At 41.2% G+C, this 16,640-nt stretch overlaps 6 non-coding genes across 6 annotated transcripts; 4 read left to right on the top strand and 2 right to left on the bottom strand.

Moving 5' to 3' along the window:
- The first annotated feature begins 614 nt into the window (after positions 1-614).
- Positions 615-696, top strand: trnas-gcu (transfer RNA serine (anticodon GCU)). Its single transcript has one exon. It is a non-coding gene; the product is annotated as a tRNA-Ser (tRNA).
- A 2,370-nt stretch (positions 697-3,066) lies between these two features.
- On the bottom strand, positions 3,067-3,140 carry trnat-agu (transfer RNA threonine (anticodon AGU)). The gene has a single exon. It is a non-coding gene; the product is annotated as a tRNA-Thr (tRNA).
- A 4,154-nt stretch (positions 3,141-7,294) lies between these two features.
- Positions 7,295-7,366, bottom strand: trnaa-cgc (transfer RNA alanine (anticodon CGC)). Its single transcript has one exon. It is a non-coding gene; the product is annotated as a tRNA-Ala (tRNA).
- Positions 7,367-8,925: 1,559 nt separating this feature from the next.
- Positions 8,926-8,998, top strand: trnak-uuu (transfer RNA lysine (anticodon UUU)). The gene has a single exon. It is a non-coding gene; the product is annotated as a tRNA-Lys (tRNA).
- A 2,521-nt stretch (positions 8,999-11,519) lies between these two features.
- On the top strand, positions 11,520-11,591 carry trnat-cgu (transfer RNA threonine (anticodon CGU)). The gene has a single exon. It is a non-coding gene; the product is annotated as a tRNA-Thr (tRNA).
- A 4,225-nt stretch (positions 11,592-15,816) lies between these two features.
- On the top strand, positions 15,817-15,910 carry trnai-uau (transfer RNA isoleucine (anticodon UAU)). Its single transcript has 2 exons — positions 15,817-15,854; positions 15,875-15,910. It is a non-coding gene; the product is annotated as a tRNA-Ile (tRNA).
- The last annotated feature ends 730 nt before the right edge of the window (positions 15,911-16,640 follow it).

The following is a 16,640-nucleotide window of genomic DNA, read 5'->3' as shown; positions in this document are numbered from 1 at the left end:
GCGTCCCTGGGTGGGATCAAAAAACCCACCTGGGGATTAATAGCCGAAAACGCTAACCGATTGCACCACAGAAATGCTTACACCTTGCTTTTTTTCATTTACATACTTTTGGTGAACAAAAAAATTCGCTCGCATTTCATCTTTCGCAAGCTGTATGATTTAAAAAAAACAAGTTGTTCTGCAAAGGAAATGAATAAACACATTAAACCAAATCAAGACCTCTTTGAGTGTCCCAAATTACATGTTCTGTAAAACAAGACAGGAAAAAAAAGGTACCGCTGGAATTCGGATCCAGGATTTCCTCTTTATGAAACAGGTCTTTTAACCAGCTTTACCACAGCACTGGCAGAATACTATTCTTATATAGGTGGGTACCCACCCTCAAACCTTTGTTCTCTCGCTATTTTACCTTTGCCTACTGCCCTGTCTCTCTCACACCTGAAGAAGGCTCCACGGCCGAAACGTTGTGTTCTCGTTCTTCTTTTTTTCAGCATGGAATAAACCTATTACCTATTCTTATACAGCCTCTTGGACACCGCTCTGATACATCTGAGGTCGATGTGCGCTGAGCCTGGTCGCCGAGCAAAATCATGCCCAAGGGGGGTGGCTCTTGTGACGAGGTGGCCGAGTGGTTAAGGCGATGGACTGCTAATCCATTGTGCTTTGCACGCGTGGGTTTGAATCCCATCCTCGTCGGTTTATGTTTTCGACTTGTGATCCGTTTCTAAGTCGGACTTGCTTTCTTTAGCTACTGTAGTAGAGCAGTAATATTTCTAGCGTTGGCTGAACATGGCTTACAGCAGTAGCTGACAGATATAGTCTCTTAATATTTAGGTTAAATGTATGCTTTGTACTGCTTTCACCTGATATTAATAGTAGTCCTGATGAACGATTTAGGGACATGGCGCATCTTGAAAATGTTCTTGTTAATTTCAGTTTGGAAAAGATGCACTCACCAGAAGCAGAAACCATTTTGCAGAAAGTATCTGCAAAATGCGCAATGCAATAGCAATGCCTTGCTATGAGTCCTTACCTGTTACAAGAGGCGTTGTAGGACTTTTTTAGTTCAGAAAAAGCTATCAATTCATCTTACATTTCTACTCCATCAATATTAGCAATGTTATCTTTACTAAGCTCTAAATATAGCTCTAAATAAATGCAAATTTTAAAATACATTTTAAAATAAATGCTATTCCATATGTTGTAACTTTGTGGTATTTAGAAATTTTATCTGAGGATGCAAGGGAAAGTATTATACAACTGTGAAAGAGGCTTGTATTTTAATACAATTTTCGATCAAAAGAAAACCAAAGTCCCTATGATATTACCGCATATCTCTTGATATCAACGTTCAGTTGAAAGATTTGAAGAAACTCTCAAACAAGCAACTGCAGTAGCAGAGAGTTTTGATTTAAACCGATGCTTGCAGCTCAATACTCCATTCATCCTTGAAAGAAGCAAAGACAGGGATATTTTGAGTGTCTCCATGATCCTCTTCTCAATCCAAAAGAAAGGTTTTATATGATCCTGATCCCACTAGAAAAAGGGTCAATTTCAGCCTGCACTGATGTCCCTTCAAACGTTTTATAAGAACTCTGGACGTTTATACAGTGGAAGCCTGGTCCATTTCTTCTTCTGAACGAGACAAGGGTAGTGAGTATTTTGACGTCGAACTGGGATTTAAATAGAGGAACACCACTACATTGGGCTACACGTGTGACAAAGCGTTTGCTTTCCGACCTCTCGGTAGCTCAATTGCTGGATCTTAAGACTATAGACAAAAAAAGGGGGCATTTTGTTATGTCCCTGGTTTGAATCGAGCTCGAAGGATGGTGTTTTCTTGTTCCTTAATCAAAAAGTGAAAATTGTGAATTTGTCTTTCACTTTGACGTTCACCCGAAAGCTCAGTATATAAAGAAGTAAAGGCTCCTGTTCTGGATCCTAATCCTAATCCTCACGTCAGATTGTTTTGCTTAGACCTTTAAAATGTACACTGTGGACTGTTTGCTCTTCCTAACACAATTAAAAAGCCGCCGACAAACTTATCGATCGGGAGTTTAGTTCAGTGATAGCGCGCACTTAAGACGCTCCGTTTTCTATCGCCGGCATCTCTGTATTCTTTTTAAACGCGATATTTTTTATTCTTCGTGTGTGAATTTCAGGGAGACTGATAAACCCTTTGTCTGTTTTAAAGATACATTATTTTAAACCAGACATAATGAAAGACGTAGTAACTAGACACACATACAAGACACATGAATAGTAGCGGCTCTGAATGCAATACAAACGCCAATGGCGCAATATATAACGTGTCTGATTACGGATCAGAAGACTTTAGGTTTGTACTCCTTCCTGGTTCGTGAAGAAGCTTTTAAACCTCACTACTCAACACTGACATCGTAGGGTGTGCGGTCCTACACAACCTTACTATCGACTGGATGAGTCTTCTGTTCAATCTCCGAATCTTTCCGCACATTCCTGCTATTTCACCACCGTTATTGTAGGATAACAGCCACAGACACGAGAAGATATACTATTCCGAACAAATGTCTTAAAAAATCACGTTGAAAAAGGTGACAATACGTTTTTGTTTCTTTAACTTAACCTTACTTTTGCCTGTAAAGTTCACATTATTTTCTGTAGCCGCAAATCCCCAATATTTCTGCTGTCTCCCGGGAAACACAAGCGTGGAGTCAAATCATATTAAATGACACAACACATCTATTAATTTAACACCCAGATGTGACAGAACACATGTAAGACTTACACACAGCTTTTAATATGCTCTAGTGAATTTGCAGGTGTCCTGGGGAGGGAAGAGAACTGATATTAAGGAAATACATATTTAAAGGGGATGTAAGTCTTAAATGTGTTTTGTCACATCTGGGTGTTAACTGAATAATTTTTTAGCATTATTTATTGTGTTTTGACTCTATACTTGTGTTTCTCAGGAGACAGCAGAAATATTGATGTTTACATTTCTATTCACATTCCCGGTGATATTGACTGAGGTAATGCAGAAGCATGTTCTCTATAACAATAAACGGTGCGAGAAGACAGGAAGAAAGGCACCGCTAGGATTTTAACCCAGGATCTCCTGTTTACTAGACAGGCGCTTTAACCAACTAAGCCACGGCGCCGACAGAATCCTCCTCTTTTACTGCGACTTGGACACACCGCTCTGAGACACCTGCGTTCAGTCAGCGCTGAGTCGGCTGGCTGAGCACGTTGCCTCCTTTACATTCAATAGGAGCCCCGACACTAAGAGAAACGTATAGAAATGGGTTTTATCCGGCACTTTTCATGTCCAATGCGCTTGACATCTCCCACGGGCGACAAAGTTCATTTACAACACCTTTCTTTCTTTCTTCTTTCAGCAGGAGTACAATAATGGCAACAACATGTTTGGAGTTCGGCATTTCATTTAGTCTGCGGAAACATCGTATCGGAATGAACTGCCTGAGATAAAAGAGTAATTGCGGCTTCAGATTTCGTTTTTACAGAGCATTGCGTTGTTCTGCTCATGCTGACTACACGCTTTAGATATGTCATTTACTGCAAGCGTTGCTTTTCCAGGTTTTTCTGAAATTCCTCGCATTTGAGCCAGCACTAAAACATTTCATTCCCGTCGCTGAATACATCGTGGAAACGGTATTTGCAACGGAATGCTGTCACATGAAACATTTTCGTTATTCGGTTCTGAAGTTTGAAAATGAAAATAAAACGGGGGTCACTTCATAGGCTTGAAAGAAGTCCAAGCAGCATAAAAACCCGTGAATTCTCACAAATTGCATTGTGCTGCACCTTTCTCCTGCTGCTGTTATAAATCTGCCTTAAACATTTGAATGCATACCTTACTGCTGCTAATCACATTCACGTGTTTACGAAGCTTTTTTCTGTCCGTTATGTTTTTGCTAAGCAGTTTCTCAGTTTTCCTTGTACTGTGATTGTCAGCGAACACAACAAGACTGAAACAGTGTAAAGGCAGGTAAAAAAGTCAGGGTAAAACGCCTGATTGTCGGGAGTGGGATTTGAACCCGTGCCTCTATTTGGAGAGCGAAACACAAAGCTTAAAAGACACGAATCTGTAAATTTGCTGTTTTAAACCGCTCAAATATCCTGAAGAAATGGGTGCGGATTGTATCAGTCACATCCGATTTTCCGTAAATTTAGGACGATTGATACAACTGGACGAACAATTTGTGGCGTTTAGCATGACATGGAAAACGGTACCGGAGCGTTCGGGTCCGGACTACAAGACTCAGAAACAGTTTTTACCCCCGCACTATCAAACTATTAAACTCCAAGCCTCTCTCACTCTCTCCTCACCTCTCACCTATGACCTGAACCTCACGGTGCCTTCTTTCTTACCAAAAACCCAAACACACATTGAAAATCTACCTCTACCTTACATGTCAAAAGCTCACTCCCCATAATTTCTATCTCTTTATTTCATTCTTTTGATGCATGTTTTTGCACATAACCTGTTACCTTTTTGTTGTTTTGCACACTGCCTGTTGTTGTTTTTTGCACATCGGCTGTTATCTCTATCTTCCTTTTGTTATACAATTGTATTGTTGTTGTGTTTTTTTCTTGTACTACTTATGTCCGAGAGCTAGCTAAATAGCATTTCGTTATACCATATACCTGTGTATGAGTATAATGACAATAAACTTGGACTTGAACTTGAACTTGACATAGTCTTGCAGGCAGTATATTATTTTATCGTTTACTCGTTTAAAAAAACATGGTCTTCTTGTTCCTAAGTCAGATTTTTAGTGCTTTCAACCTGGACTGACAGCTCACCCGATCTGTTTGTGATCAGACCATGGAGTCGGGGGCTGTACCAAGCGCACGTTCCTTCCCAATGCTGAGGCGATTATTCAGAAGATGGTTGTGAAGAGAGACAAGCTTTGTCGACTAAAAAACAAGGCAGGATATGCAAGAATACTAATCACTGGCGACAGTTATGCTCTCTTACTATTGAGACTCTTACATTGCGAGTTTTTTTGAAGACTTTGAAACTAAAGGAAAGTGGAGACAAATGAAACAGGCACGGGTGGGGTGAACCCACGATCTTCGGTTTACAAAACCGACGCCTTACCACTTGGCCACCGCACCTTCGAGGAAACATGGGAATAATGTTGTCCAAATTATTTTTTTCTGAATCTGGTTTACATCGCCTGGAGGCAGCAACAACAATAAAAGGGATACTTAACAAGGAGATACGCTGTAGCAGTGCGACTCCAACAGGTGCTCCTGAAGAGGCTGGAGGTTTAAGCCAGCTCCTTAAAGCACTCGGCCACGTTACTCTCAACAGCGGCTCTTCAGCTCTTGTTGTTTGACCTAGTGTTTTTATAACGCGTGGAATTGACCGCAGCTTCGTTTTCTGAGATGCTTTCTCTCACGTGGTGAAATCTAGACCTCTTTGGCATCTCTGGCTATAGTTCTTCTGTAGAGCAGGCTTTCACACCTCTGCTTTTAGTGCCCTTGAAGTCATTTTATTTTTACAGGAAGACGCATTCCCTAACGATCTCTCCTGTTTTAGAAATGCTTCATAAGGCGTGTTTGATTCAACGGACAAACAGTATACTAATTGTACAATGCAGATTTATGCGGCATTCGTACTGGATTTGAGTGGGATTCTGAAATACTTCTTGCAAAGGTATTCAGACTTTCTTGAACCTATAATAAAAAAACAGACCTGAAACTCCCTAACTTCCAATCTCTGATGTTGCTGTCCTTAAACTCGGACGTGATGTTCTGCAGACGTGTGCATAATGTCCTGTTTTCTTACAGTGTAGACATTTTGCTGTTCACGCTCCGCATTCATCTGCTTTGTGCATTGTTAGTCCGCACCTGTAACATGTAATGTCAGCCGTCCCCTGTTCTTCTATATCTCTAGCATGACTGCGTCCGGCTGCTCGGCTTTTGTTTGTAAAGTTTGAGCGAGCGCCCCGTTCAGTGTCACTTTGTCACTGTGGTCAGAAAGCATTCTTGATTCTGCTTGAGCTGCTTCATGAATTCAAGCGACTGTAAGAGCTCTTTCTAAAGTCAGCCCTTCCTCCTGCAGCAATTTATAGTCTCTTATGTGCACATTTTTCCACAAGTTGATATCTTAACATGTCAGTTTCCAATACTCCAAAGTCACAAGATTTAGCCAGTTCTCTTAGTGCAGTCACAAAAGCAACAACAGATTCGTCCTGAGACTGAGTTCTCTGCCTAAATTTATGCCGTTCCAAAACCACTTTTCTCCGCGGTGTAAAGTAAGCGTCTAAGGCAGCTACAGTCTGTTCATATGTACCTTTTTCTCCAGGGAGGTTGGCGAAAATCCGCTGCACGGGAGCCCCGATACAGTGCAGGAGTGTAGCACGTCTCACGGCATCCTGAGCTTCTGTAGATCCACTGGCTATTTAAAAAAAATCTGTACGACTCCATCCATATCTTGTATTCCGTATACAAATCCGGAGCTCCGAGGTTCAGTGGAAGCGGTGGAAAAAGCTGGGCATAAGCAAAGCTTCTCGGCGCGGCTGCAATTTCCATGGCGCAAGCTAAACGAAAAGTCCGAAAATTCCAGAAGTTCGTTTCTACCAGCAAGAGAACTAAAACCTGCAGTGTTCTGCTCGCTTTGAATACGTCAAGCACTCATCTCTCGTCGCCATAAATGTTGTGTATCTTAATAAAGAGACGTTTTTATATGATTTTAACTATTTTATTAACTACACAGATCACGCCCTTACACCATATATTCCTGCTTTCTACTCTCTCGTTCTGTTGTCTCGCGATGTCTACTCACTATACTACATTTAGCATGACTTCTTGTTGCAGTTCAGCTCAAAGCTGGAGATGATCTCCATATTTTACGGAAAAAGTTAAAAGTGTGTTTATGGCTGTGTTTCACATCTACACGAGAGCACTTGTAACAGTACAGACACGCAGTGAGGAGTTCGTGAAGCTTTCAGTTTAGTGCGGAGTTCAGAAGGAGGATTCGCTCGCTGAATGATCTCTCAAGAAATCCCGGGTGAGATTCAAGAGGTGTTTTCTGCAACAGCCACGGCAAGTGTGAAGCAATCTCTGGTTTTCCTGAATTTGAACTAAATTATTAGGGTTAGGGTTAGTTCAAATAATTTAGGATTTAACAGAACTAAATGAGGTACATTTAAAACAGCAGCGCAACTCTGCAGCACGGGAGTGTGCCTGCATTTAGTTGTGTAAACCTGGCTCTCTCTGAACACAAGCAAAGAGTTCTCACTCAACAGAAGATTGCGATGTGAGTACTGTAATATAAAGCACCTGGAGATGCCAGGGATCGAACCAGGGACCTCATACATGCGAAGCACGCGCTCTACCACTGAGCTACATCCCCGATGGCGAAGGTAATGGAACAGACTTGTCCAGATGCTCACTGATCACAATCCACCACTCACGAAGAATGCCTGCAGTTTCCCACTTTCGCGTTTCCTCTACTACAGAGTAAATGCATGCGAATGAAGAAATAAGGAAGGAAAAATAATCGCATTGAAGCTTCAAGAGACTGGGCACAAATTAATCTATTATTTTTGTATCCAGTCATACGTGCGACGGTGGTTAATTCCCAGACGGGGGAGTGCTTTTTTTCTACTTCCTTACTCGACTGTCTTTCAATTCTGTTTTATTTGAAAGCTTTTTGCATCTTTTAAGTGCTCTTGATTAAACTATGCATAGAAAAACAGCACTACTGATTATTTTCATGGACCGATGCACACCTGTTCTGTACAACTCGAGTGATAAAGCCCTGTCTGCAAATATTGTAGAAGAAAATAAAAGGGTGAAACAACGCCCCAACCACAGGAATGGTAACAGGAAGGATCGTGTTCTTATTTGATAAGTCCTTTTGAGATGTCTTGTCAATGCACACAGGCGTTAGAGTTGAATAATTTACTTTTAGTGGTGTTTTTAAACAAAGATGGAACATGTTATTTCTATACCAGGAAGAAAGGAGCAGACTTTAACTTTAAGAGGCAAAAACGACACCTTATCAAAGCTAATATTTATTAAAATGACATCACAACAAAAGAGTGGAGCCTTGAGTGAATAAAATTAGTTTTCATTGGACGTCTGTGTCTCCATAACTTTGTAGGTGAGAGAGAGGATTGTGATAATTTGCAGGTGCTTCTCGGAAGTGCGTTGGTGGTACAGGCGCCTTCTAAATAATTGAGTCGGGTTTGAATCCCAGCCAGTACAAACCCAAATCTTTTCAAGATAATTTGTGGTCCGCTAACACATCTTTTGAAAAACTACAACAGGTAACACCCCGTGTGAAACATCATGAACATCTGTTAAAGCCTGAGTTTTACATACTCTAACGTAAATAAACGTTATTTTAGTGTCTTCCGGTGTGTGAGCCAATTTCTCCAAAAAAAATATTTGTTAGTCTGTCGGGAGGCTGTGCAAGGTGTTAAGAAATAGAATTTCTAAAAGACAGGCTCCCTAAGCTTAACATCAAGGCAGAAAAAATGCTGTTTTCTCTACAGAAATGCTCTTTACATTTCAGCACTGTTGCAACTCCCTTTATAAAGGGTGTGCACACGTATACAACCAAGGCATTGAAAGTTTTTGTTTTAATTATTGTTCCAAAAAATGTTCCATTTGTTTTTTTTAATGTTGTTGATTAAAAGATTTTATTAAATGTGAAAAAAATCTTAATTTTAAAAAAAGGTCAAAATGCTATTGAAGAAAAATCAGTAATGTGAGGAAAGATGGATTGTGGGAGCCCCTTAACTACCCATGTCATGCTGTATTTCTCACTCATTCTACTGGGAGTGGTGCCGTCACTTCTGGATAAAGTCTGTCAGTGGTCATTCCAGACGGGTCAGGTATGACTGCTCTTCGGCACAAGAGACACGTGACTTGCGAGGATCCCGACAGTGTCGGTGTCCTTTCAGAGCCCGGATAGCTCAGTCGGTAGAGCATCAGACTTTTAATCTGAGGGCCCAGGGTTCAAGTCCCTGTTCGGGTGGCTGTGCCGTTTTTAATTCTATTGTGAATGTCATTCTAAATAGTCTTTTATCTTTCACTCTTCTAGCTGTACTGTGGTTATTTTAAATGTCCATTACTTGTATTTACAGTAGTGTATATAGTGTTTCATTTCACAAACCGAAAATGTTCAAGTAGATCTTGTCACTCTACTCCACGTAATCATCTAAATTAAATCACAGTAGAGTACAGCTCACACAGTGAGTACTCTTGAATACAACAAGAGGAAGGGCACACTGCACATCATCACGTCCAAGTTTAAAGTGACATTAGAGGTTTGAAGCGAAGTAGTTTTTTTATTACTCGCTCGCTGAACGATCTCTCAAGAAACCTCGGTTGAGATTTAATGGGTGTCTAATAATCACGTTCAAAAAGGTGACGATAAGTTTTTTTTTAACTAGGTAGCCTTAATGGCAACACGGTGTGAGTAGATCTTAAAGCAGCTGCAGACAGAGTACCCGTAATGGCAACACATGTCTGCTTTGAGTTCGGCTTTTCTTATTTCTTCTGCAGAACTAGTGGTATCGGAATATGATCCGCATAAGAAGCGCTTTCGGGTTCTGATCATTTTTATTGAGCGCTGCTCTAAACTTTACATTTGCTCGGGCTAGTTTTCCCCATGGAAAAAAAAGACATGTCCCTAATTACATGATTTCACTTTTTTTCTTATCAACGAGTCGAAAGAAATAAAATATATACTTCACTATAAGTACCACAGGCAAGATGGCTGGTGCTCTAAGGCGTTGCGTTCAGGTCGCAGTTAACCCTGGAGACGTTTGTTAAAATCTCACTTCTATTAAAGAGGTCTTTCTCGTTAGAGTAGAAACGATAGAAGCCTTAAGCGGGAAAAAAATCACAACATCTCGCATTTCACGTGTTTAATGTTAACCGTCTCAGTGGTTGCCTCGGTGATTGATGGCTCTTCTCCCTCGCAGGGTGACGGCAAACTTCTTCAGAGAGGGAGTCTCCCACGCACGGCTTTTCTTTATCAAGAGCTGAGACAACAGAAACAGACTTCCAACTGACATGAATTACTTCTTGAGCGTTTATGACTGTCTTTAAAAGCTGAGAGCAGGTGAAAAAGTCTTTGGAAATGAGGCAATGACTGCTGACAGTAAACAGAACTGACGCTCAGCTGCAGACAAGCGCTCCTCGTTAGTATAGTGCTGAGTACCCCCGCTTGTTGCGCGGGAGACTGGGGTACGTTTCTGTGACAGGGCGCTGGTTTAATTTTTTAACAACCTGACTTCACTTAAAAAAGTATGTACTGTGTACGACGTTTCGGACTAGATAGTGCGGTAGAATATGGAGATCATCTCCAGCTTTGAGCTCAACTGCAGCAAGAAGTCATGCTAAATGTAGTATAGTGAGTAGACATCGCCAGACAACAGAACGAGAGAGTAGAAGGCAGGAATATATGGTGTAAGGACGTGATCTGTGTAGTTGTTAAAATAATATAAAAACGTCTCTTTATTAAGATACACAACATTGAAGGCGACGAGAGATGAGTGCTTGACGGACTCAAAGCGAGTGCAGTGCAGATTTTAGTTCTCTTGCTGGTAGAAACGAACTTCTGAATTTTCGGACTTTTCGTTTAGCTTGCGCCATGGAAGATATGGTAGCCGCGCCGAGAAGCTTTGCTTATGCCCAGCTTTTTCCACCGCTTCTACTGAACCTCGGAGCCCCGGATTTGTATACGGAATACAAGATATGGATGGAGTCGTACAGATTTTTTTTAAATAGCCAGTGGATCTACAGAAGCTCAGGATGCCGTGAGACGTGCTACATTACTGCACTGTATCGGGGCTCCCATGCAGCGGATTTTCGCCAACCTCCCTGGAGAAAAAGACTGTAGCTGCTTTAGACGCTTCCTTTACACCGCGGAGAAATGTGGTTTTGGAACGGCATAAATTTAGCCAGAGAACTTAGTCTCAGGACGAATCTGTTGATGCTTTTGTGACTGCACTAAGAGAACTGGCTAAATCGTGTGACTTTGGAGTATTGGAAACTGACATGTTAAGAGATCAACTTGTGGAAAAATGTGCACATAAGAGACTATAAATTGCTGCAGGAGGAAGGGTTGACTTTAGAAAGAGCTCTTACAGTCGCTAGAATTCATGAAGCAGCTCAAGCAGAATCAAGAATGCTTTCTGACCACAGTGACAAAGTGACACTGAACGGGGCGCTCGCTCAAACTTTACAAACAAAAGCCAAGCAGCAGGACGCAGTCATGCTAGAGAAATAGAAGAACAGGGGACGGCTGACATTACATGTTACAGGTGCGGACTAACAATGCACAAAGCAGATGAATGCGGAGCGTGAACAGCAAAATGTCTATACTGCAAGAAAACAGGACATTGTGCACATGTCTGCAGAACATCACGTCCGAGTTTAAGGACAAGTATCCCTTTTATTGCTGTTGCTGCCTCCGGTTTACATTTGGCGATGTAAACCAGATTCAGAAAAAAATAATTTGAACAACCTTATTCCCATGCTTACTTGAAGGCGCGGTGGCCAAGTGGTAAGGCGTCGGTCTCGTAAACCGAAGATCGTGGGTTCAAGCCCCACCCGTGCCAGTTTCACTTGTCATCGCTTTCCTTTAGTTTCAAAGTCTTAAAAAAACTCGCAATGTAGGGATCTCAATAGTAAGAGAACATAACTGTCGCCAGTGATTAGTATTCTTGCATATCCTGCCTTGTTTTTTAGTCGACAAAGCTTGTTTCTCTTCACACCCATCTTCCGAATGATCGCCTCAGCATTGGGAAGGAACGTGCGCTTGGTACAGCCCCCAACTCCATGGTCTGATCACAAACAGATCGGGTGAGCTGTCAGTCCAGGTTGGAAGTAACGTTCGAAAGCACTAAAAATCTGACTTAGGAACGAGAAGACCGTGTTTTTTTAAACGAGTAAACGATAAAATAATATACTGCCTGCAAGACTATGTCAAGTTCAAGTTCAAGTTTAAAGTTCAAGTTTATTGTCATTATACTCATACACAGGTATATGGTATAATGAAATGCTATTTAGCTAGCTCTCGGACATAAGTAGTACAAAGAAAAAAACACAACAACAATACAATTGTATAACAAAAGAAAGACAGAGACAACAGCCGATGTCCAAAAAACAACAAAAAGGTAACAGGTTATGTGCAAAAACACGCATCAAAAGAATGAAATAAAGGGATAGAAATGATGGGGAGTGAGCTTTTGACATGTATGGTAGAGGTAGATTTTCAATGTGTGTTTGGGTTTTTGGTAAGAAAGAAGGCACTGTGAGGTTCAGATCATAGGTGAGAGGTGAGGAGTGAGCGAGAGAGGCTGGGACTTTGATAGTTTGATAGTGCGGGGGTAAAAACTGTTTCTGAGTCTAGTAGTCCGGACCCGAATGCTCCGGTACCGTTTTCCATGTCAGACTAAACGCCACAAATTGTGTTAGTCCAGTCGTATCAATCGTCCTAAAATTACGGAAAATCGGATGCGACTGGTGCAGTCAGCACCTATTTCTTCAGGATAGTCGAGCGGTTTAAAACAGCAAATTCACAACTTCGTGTCTTTTAAGCTTTGTGTTTCACTCTCCAAATAGAGGCACGGGTTCAAATCCCACTCCCGACAATCAGGCGTTTTACCCTGTCTTTTTTACCTGCCTTTACACTGTTTCAGTTTTGTTGTGCTCGCTGACAATCACAGTACGAGGAAAACGGAGAAACTGCTTAGCAAAAACATAACGGACAGAAAAAAGCTTCGTAAACACGTGAATGTGATTAGCAGCAGTAAGGTATGTATTCAAATGTTTAAGGCTGATTTATAACAGCAGCAGAAGAAAGGTGCAGCCTTTGTGAGAATTCGCGGGTTTTTATGCTGCTTGGACTTCTTTCAAGCATATGAATTGACCCCCGTTTTATTTTCATTTTCAAACTTCAGAACCGAATAACAAAGAGGTTTCATGAGTGACAGCATTCCGTTCCAAATACCGTTTCCACGATGTATTCAGCGACGGGAATGAAATATTTTAGTGCTGGCTCAAATGCGAGGAATTTCAGAAAAACCTGGAAAAGCAACGCTTGCAGTAAATGACAAATGTAATGCGTGTAGTCAGCATGAACAGAACAACGCAATGCTCTGTAAAAACGATCTGAAGCCGCAAATACTCTTTTATCTCGGGCAGTTCATTCCGATACGTTTCCGCAGAATAAATGAAATGCCGAACTCCAAACATGTTGTTGCCATTATTGTTACTCCTGCTGCTGTAGTTTTAAGCTTTAATCAGTGGGTATGTAATGTTGTAAAAGGGCTGGACTACTTTGTTCAGTCCAAATTCCACTATGTGAATTTATGCTTTTTTAATATAAGCATTAACGATACAATGCGTGCTCAAAAACCGTTACTTATTAGCTTAAGAAACGGCAGTGTTTTGACAAAGTGTGGTATTAGAACAGAAAATGCTGAAGTGTTTAATACTTGCTTGTGAGCAGATCTCCCTCGATTTAGACAAACTCTTGTTCGGCTGATGATTTCAGATCAAAATCTGAATCAAGTGGAAAGAAAGCTGAATTACGCTGGGTACTGGGTATCACTGTTACGCCATCAGGTCATGCTAGGAGGATTGGGGGGATGAAATTGACACAGAGGGACCCAATGTGGGGGCTGAACCCACAGTTCTGAGATTAAGAGATTCTTGCTCTATGGACTGCGCCTATATAACTCTTGTGCTCCAGCAGTAATGTTTCTGGGTGTGGATGAACATGACATTATAGACTGACAGCAGGAAGACGTGGCCCACAGGCAGTGACAGTATCGCTATATTTGGCTGCAGTCTATTGTGTTGAGAGCAGCATTAACTTTCCTGCAGAGATGGGAGTGCCTTTAATACAGCTCTTTCAATCGGACAGAGTAACAGGAACTGACCTAAAGTTTCGGCTGTGGATCCATCTCCACATGGGGGACAGTAAAATAGCGATGAAGTAATGTTTCTGGTTGTGGATGAACATGACATAATAGACTGCCAGCAGGAACACGTGGCCCACAGGCAGTGACAGTATTGCTATATTTGGCTGCAGTATATTGTGTTGAGAGCAGCAATAACTTTCCTGCAGAGATGGGAGTGCCTTTAATACAGCTCTTTCAATCGGACAGAGTAACAGGAACTGACCTAAAGTTTCAGCTGTGGATCTATCTCCACATGGGGGAAAGAGACAGTAAAATTGCGATGAAGAAACAGAAAGATTTGTGCTCGCTGCAAAGTAGGAAAGAGGTGGTCAGACACATGAAACAGCTTGGTGATAATTTGCAGTGACAATTTTATGTTATTTAGTACACGGATTTCTCTTCATGTTCCTTAAGATGTGTAATTTGTATGTTGGTTGTATAAGAACAGTTTCTCCTAAAGTCCTGTCAATTGACAGTGGAGAGCTAGCTGGTGCACATCTTCAAGAAGACTCTCTTTAAGGCGATTACAAGTTTCTCGAACAAATCTGTGTCATATTTTTAAAATAGTTTAGCTAATGAGCAACGAGAGTACAAATAAATTCTCCCACCCTCCATTTGAAGATAAAACTCCATGTGCGAGTCAAAGTTTCCTTGAAGCTACTGATGTTCGTCATTATTGGACATTCCCGATGATATTGACTAAGAAGCTCAATTTTTACGTGTTGTAGTTCAACATGTGCAAAACATTCGTATCCCCTGCAAATATCGGCAAGGTCAGTGATATTCTCAACAATTTGTGCCATTGCAATTCGTGCGATTGGTGCCATACTTTTTCAAAATGTATACTGACATGCCAGGATCAGAGGGTCATATTTAAAAAACTGGTGCATTAAAATTTCTTGTACTTCAGGATTTTGATAGTCTGTTACATTGTCTTTCACACGTCGGTGTTAGAACTGTGAGACATTTTCATAATCGGGGGGAAGGCCGTAGCAATAAGCAGAAAGTGCAGTCACCTTTTCCCAGTGTAAGTCCGTGTTGTGGTGAGTTTTTAAAATTGGTTTGCGATTTTCTGAAATATATTCCATACAAAAATATAATTTGGACAGTCGCTATTTATTTGGATATTCCTTTTCAGTGAAGATGTCTACAGTATTCCAGCCGGATTAGTACTGATCGAAGAAAGCCATCTACAGGCGAAAGGCGACATAACATCACAGCAGCACCATTTAAGGTGGAACGAAAAACACGCATAAGAAGCTGGCGAATAAGAAGCCAACTTAAGCCTCGTAGCAGACCCTTGGAGGCACGCTCAAAATAATCATCTTTCCAAGTACTTAAGAGTCATATTTAGATCGCTTTACTGCAATTTTATTTGATTGATGGGAGATGTGAAGCCATCGAGCCTGTACTGCACTTTCACATTGAAACTGAAGCCATTTCTCATGCTTTCTCTCAGTTTCGGGGCTGCAATTGAGTGTAAAGGAGGCGACTTGAAATTGAAACGTGTAATCACCTTACAGAGGGTCTTCACGACGGGGTGCGTCAGCTAGTTCTCCATTATTGTCAGTTTACTGGACTTCTGAAGAAACCTATCTACAGCGAAGATACAAACTGCACAGTTTAAGGCACATGAAGAGAAATCTGTTTGCTGATTGACTCAAAAAATGTCGATACAAATAATCTGCCAGGCTGATTTACTTGTCTGACCACCTCCCTCAGTTCCCCTTTGCTGTTAGCACAATTCTTTCAGTTTCTTTTCTTGTATCTTCCTTGCTATTTTAGTGTTCCCCATGTATAGATGGATCCACAACCGAAACCGTTTTCACCCTGTGTTTCTGCAGCGTCAGTCTGTATGAGGAGCACAACTTGCACAGCTCCAGTGGCGCAATCAGTCAGCGCGTGGTACTTATACAGCAGTGCACAGTGGAGGCATGCCGAGGTTGTGAGTTCAAGCCTCACCTGGAGCGGTGTCTTTAGCTACTGAGAGCAACTGTCGAGTTTAGATACTGTTAGGTATTTGATGGAGATAAATTAACATCAAACGAACAAGTAAAGATTTATTTCGAGTCACAATCAAAGAAGGCTCCACAGCTGGAACGTTGTGTTTACTTCTATTTTCAGCATGGAATAAACCTATACTTTTCCATTTGCAGCCCACGCATGCTGTGATGCAGCTCCCTACTTAAATTTCTATCAGCTGTGTACCTCCAGTTGACCTGTACACAAATATATGAGAGAGGTCTACTGAGACAAGAGGAGCACTGAAGACTTGATAAAGCTCTCGCATTAGATTCTGTGTTTATGTTGTTACCCAGATTTGTTTTTAATGTTCTTTTTCTTTTGAAGTTGTTGCGTTTGGTTTTTTTTCTGATTGGTAGCTACAACGGGTCAGTTGCAACAAACTGGCTGCTGAAATTTGTCAGCAGCTCTGTAGCAAACCTGTTCTCAATTGCAACAAACCTAAAATAACAGCTGCTCCCCATTAGATGTTACTAAAGTAGGAGACTAAGCAGACGAAGTGGAACAATAGATTACATTGGAACTGTCCTGAATGTAGTGGAAATAATATCGTCATTAAGTAATGAACAATTGCTTTCCAGACACTACAATTATTCACAAGGAATTTTATCAATACATATTTTATTAATAAAAGTGTAATATCTTAATAATCAACTTTAATGTTATCTTTATTAGTAG

The sequence above is a fragment of the Lepisosteus platostomus genome, chromosome 5 (genome assembly GCF_059453375.1).
Source record: "Lepisosteus platostomus isolate fLepPlt1 chromosome 5, fLepPlt1.hap1, whole genome shotgun sequence".
Lineage (NCBI taxonomy): Eukaryota > Metazoa > Chordata > Actinopteri > Semionotiformes > Lepisosteidae > Lepisosteus > Lepisosteus platostomus.
Note: the sequence above shows the minus strand (reverse complement) of the source record. Positions and strands in the feature narration are given on the sequence as shown.